Consider the following 5102-nt stretch of genomic DNA (forward strand, 5'->3'; position numbering starts at 1 on the left):
TTGTGAACTTAGACCGGTTTGAGAAATTTTGAAGAGAGACATGGAAATGAAAGAACAAAATATATTAGAGAATTTTGCAAAAAAACTAACATAGCAAGAGCGCAAAGGGTCAACATTTACATTAAATGTTTCAACGTAAACTTAATTGATTATTTTGACGCCTTTATGAGTTGTTGCCTTAAAATTTAGTCGTAACAAAATATTCAAATCTTTACAAATACAACATATTTTCTGTATTTTCACTGGTATCTGGCCGGTGAACTTTCCTCTCAATTCAGCCAATCCACAAAAAGTGGAAAATGTACATAATAAACAGAAAATGTTTGGTATTCATTTTGTGGTATGAAAATTATCATATTTTATTCGTGGCTACGCTACTCATGAAATATTTTATTTACATATTACTTGATAAAAATAAATCTTGTATTTATAGAAAAAAACCTCCTGAATATCCTCTTTTTATATTACGAACAGATTAAAGTGATTTGCTAATGGAAGTGATTACATATACTATAGTACATATTTTGACGAAATAAATATTTTTCCTTTATGTCAATTTATATTTCTCTGCACGTGTAAATCGGGTCCTTTTAAGTAAAACAATTTAATCAGCCTTTTAAATTTACAAAACAAACAATATGTAAAATTCAATAAAAGTTAAGATTAATTTTATGAATAAAGGCAAGAATCTAAATTTTAAACCAATGACCAAGAGATAAATTGGCCAATATTCCATTATACAATTTATTTAATAAAAATACTTAAAGTGATACAATGCATCAGGATGGCTAACAGGCAGAGTCATTTTGGTGTAAAGGCTGACACGGGGATCATGATTTTGTACATATTCATTCAGTAGCTTGTTGTTTTCCTATGTGCATGATACGGTGTCAGTCTAGTTTATCACTCGGAATAAGTATATGTAACTTACTCTTTAGATGAAAACATTTACAACCCAAAATAACATGCTTTTTGTAAATTAAAAATTTACTTTTAATTTTGTAAGAAGAAGCTAACAGATAATATGAGGTTGGACACTTTATGGCCATTAAGTATGCCTACAGACCAATTCATATGAAGCCCTACAGGTCCCATATGAGCAAACTTAACAAAATGTTGGATAAGTCAAGGCAATTATACCAAAACATTTCAGTCCTTTCACATCGCAACCCCATATGTGATATATTCCTAAAGAATATGAAGATACCTGGCCACCAACTCGACAAATATAGTCATGTGAGCCAACTTCATATTGTCTGCGAAGAATGATATAGAATTGAGTCAAGACCCCATTTTACTAAAGCTACCCTCAATAAAAAGGCACAAAAGTAAACAATGATCTGTTATATATCATTTGTTGAATCTTACTATGTGTTTTTATGTATTTAATATTGCACCAGTTTTGGGATACCCTCATTATTATTATTATACAAAATTGAAAAAGAAACCAATGTTTGGCAATTCCATTCAAAATTTGCTTGTTTAAACCTGGAAAGAATTTTCGTGCATGCCGGTCGTGCATACAGAAAATATGTGTCAGGTATCAGTCCGAGTTGCATAATCTTATCGATCAGTCAAGCTCATTTTAATTTTCTCCATGATGCATATAATGGTCTCATTGGCCCCCCGTGCATCAAAATGGTATCATCACAAAAATCGACTTGCATACATGTTTCGTAACATTCAGTGAATTACTGAATTCAAAATTTATAGGTCACCTTTTGGTTGATAGTAACATTTAAGGACATGAATGGTGACATGTCCGGGGTCCGTACTCTCAGTGCCTGAAAGGGCGGATGGACCCTCATTAAGCCTAGAAAACATACATACATACATACATACATACATACATACACACATACATACATGGACGACTTAATGATCTTTCAATATAATTAGTACAGATATATATTTTACAGCCCTTGGCTTCTTACATTTAGCATTTTAATGTTAACTAAGCTAAACCCTTGTTCGATCATACTTCCGCTACGTTATAATTTCAATCATATCTATTGCAAAGGGGAACCCTGTAAGATAGGTATGTATTTTTGATTTATTTTCTTTTGACAAATCGTACTTTTGAAAACAACATATGTTACAACTTGTTCAACATACTTTGTAGGGAAAACTACGAGAGGATGACAATTTTCACAAGCGGGTGTTAATGCTCGTTTCTCGACATTATTTGCTTGCTTCTTCTGCAAAATATGGGAAATGGCATACACAAACAAAAATTAAATCTTTTAACCGTATCTAAACCTATGGAAAAGTGAAATTTTGTGATTTATTTAAGCAGAAGTGTCTGTTCTATCAACTCGGACAAGAAGTCGTAAACCACGAGCATGCATAATTTCAGGGTGAAAACGGTAACATCACCAAACAAGACTTAATTCAAAAAAATATTAGTTAATACAATAAATGCAAACACTGTCAAACTGTGGAAAGCTCTAACCGGGTAAAATTCGCGTAAATTTCTAAAAATTATTTGTGCCTTTTCAGCCATGATGGTTTCTGTATCATCAATTTTCATTGGATGAGCTGCATATTAGGCTGGCACACAAAATCAGGTCACATGTGCTTAAAGACATTTTCTACAGTTTTATGAAAATTTAAACCTTTCATAGAATTTTCTAAATTTTTTGTATGATGAGTAAAATTTAATGGCGAATTTAAAAATAAAAAGAAAAATATATGTTGACGTGTTGGATTTCTTGTAAAATGGCAGTTTCCATGGTAACTGTATATCACAAAACTGTCAAAATAGCCAAACTGTGTTTTAATAAATAGAAAATGTATAAGATAGCTTAAAACACACAACAAGCATTGTTTTATGCAAAGATAACCTTATCTAATGATTCTGTATGAAACAAATGATAATCTTAACATATTTCTTTAAAAATGAGTTTTCCATGTTCCTGAACCGAACAAAAAATGAGAAAAATAAACATGAATTCTGTGAATAGTTAAAGATATTGAAAAAATTCTTTCATAGGATTTTCTAATTTTTTTGTATGTTGTGTAAAATTTTATGACGAATTCAAAAATAAAAAGAAAAATATATGTTGACGTGTTGGATTTTTAAAAAAAATTGCAGTTTCCATGGTAACCGTATATCTCAAAATTGTCAAAATAGCCAAACTGTGTTATAAAAATGTATAAGACAGCTTATTACACATACAATAAACATAATTTTATACAAAGCTTGCTTTATCTTAGGGTTCTGTATGAAACAAACGATAATTGGAACATATTCTTTAAAAATGAGTTTTCATGCTTTTTAACTAAACAAAAAATGAGAAAAAATAAACATGATTTCTGTAAAAATATTAAAGCTATCAAGAAATTTCTTTCATAGGATTTTCTAATTTTTTTTGTATGTTGTGTAAAATTTAATGACAAATTCAAAAATAAAAAGAAAAATATATGTTGACGTGTTGGATTTTTTAAAAAATGGCAGTTTCCATGGTAACCGTATATCTCAAAATTGTCAAAATAGCCAAACTGTGTTATAAAAATGTATGAGTTTTTCATGCTTTTTAATTAACAAAAAATGAGAAAAAATAAACATGAATTCTGTAAAAATATTAAAGCTATCAAGAAATTTCTTTCATAGAATTTTCTACATAATTGATATATCAAGTAACATTTAATGGTGGATTCAAAAATAGAAATAACAATATATGTTGACGTGTTAGTTTTTTGTAAACTGGCAGTTTCCATGGTTACCGCATATGACAACTGTCAAAATTACCACACTTTTAAGAAAATATCAGTGTTATTACTAAATGATTGCAAATATACAACAAAAATGTTGTGTTTAAAAATTCTATTTCTTTTGATGTTATATTAAGTAAATGATACTGAATATGTTTTTAAAACATATTTAGGGCCATATATTTTTTTCACTGGACTAACATACCCGAACCACAGCTAAGTAGCAAGTATCAGAAATTTACAAAGAAAATAAGGAAAAATTCGGGAAACATTTTTTTTTATTTAATTTTTGTTTTTTTATTCAACACTTAAAATATATCATTTTAAAAACTTCTTTGCCCCAGTTGTCTGCCAGTTATAAAGTGGCGACGCATTTCGTCACTTATACACAAGTGGTGGGGTAACCGCGCAGAATCATCATTTCAATGCTGTCGTACTAATGTAGGAAAATCCTTTATCTGATGTTGTCTAAATGACCTCTTATTCTTTTGAACCGATCTCCTCCTGAACATTTAGAAATATATATTCTGTATTATTTACTCATTATTTGCTTATAGATGAAATTTAAACACTTATCGGAATACTATTCAACTTGACCTTCTTTTTGAAGAGTAATTGTCCGTGATTATCTTTCTTGGAAGCGCATATCGATGCGCACAGAAAACTACCGAAAACGTCTTAAAAATAACATGCGTAACATAACAAACACTGAGATCAACATATGACAAATGTAAACAAACAATTTAGTGGACGTTTTTTATATTGAAAACATAAATATGGAACAGGAAACTGCCGTAGATACTGCTTTGCATAGACATAGTTTTCTTATAACAGGGGCAGCTAGGACTGGTTAATCCTTTGTGTTCAAAACATTTATATCAGGCTTTAAAACCAAGACAAGAAAGTATACTTGACCTGTACTACTGGTGTTGCATGAGCAGTATACCCACCTGGAATGGCAATGGCAGTTAACAGATATGCTGGCTTATTAGATGACAAAACAGAAAAAAATGGTTGTCCTGGCCAATTACATAAAATTTGATGACGTAGTTGAAAGAAATAGATTAACTGCTACCAAATGATGTTGCGATGTCAAGGTTATCTATTGAAAGAATATTACTCCAATTGGTATTCGAAAGTATATTATTAAACTTACCTTCGTCATATTTCCATATATGATTTTTGAATGACGGATGATTTGCTTTTAAATTAATCTGCTTAAGTAAAGTTACTATAGGACAGTTATATCTAACTTGGTCTGGAATAAACGAATGAAAAGATTTGTTAATATCAAGTAAATATAGTGTCAGACTGTACTAAACTTAGGAATAAAGACATCTGTAAAGCGAAAAGGAAAGTTAATCAAGTTTTACTATTTCATTAATGCT

The sequence above is a fragment of the Ruditapes philippinarum genome, unplaced genomic scaffold (genome assembly GCF_026571515.1).
Source record: "Ruditapes philippinarum isolate M1 unplaced genomic scaffold, ASM2657151v2 ctg2752_1_1_1_1, whole genome shotgun sequence".
Classification (NCBI taxonomy): domain Eukaryota; kingdom Metazoa; phylum Mollusca; class Bivalvia; order Venerida; family Veneridae; genus Ruditapes; species Ruditapes philippinarum.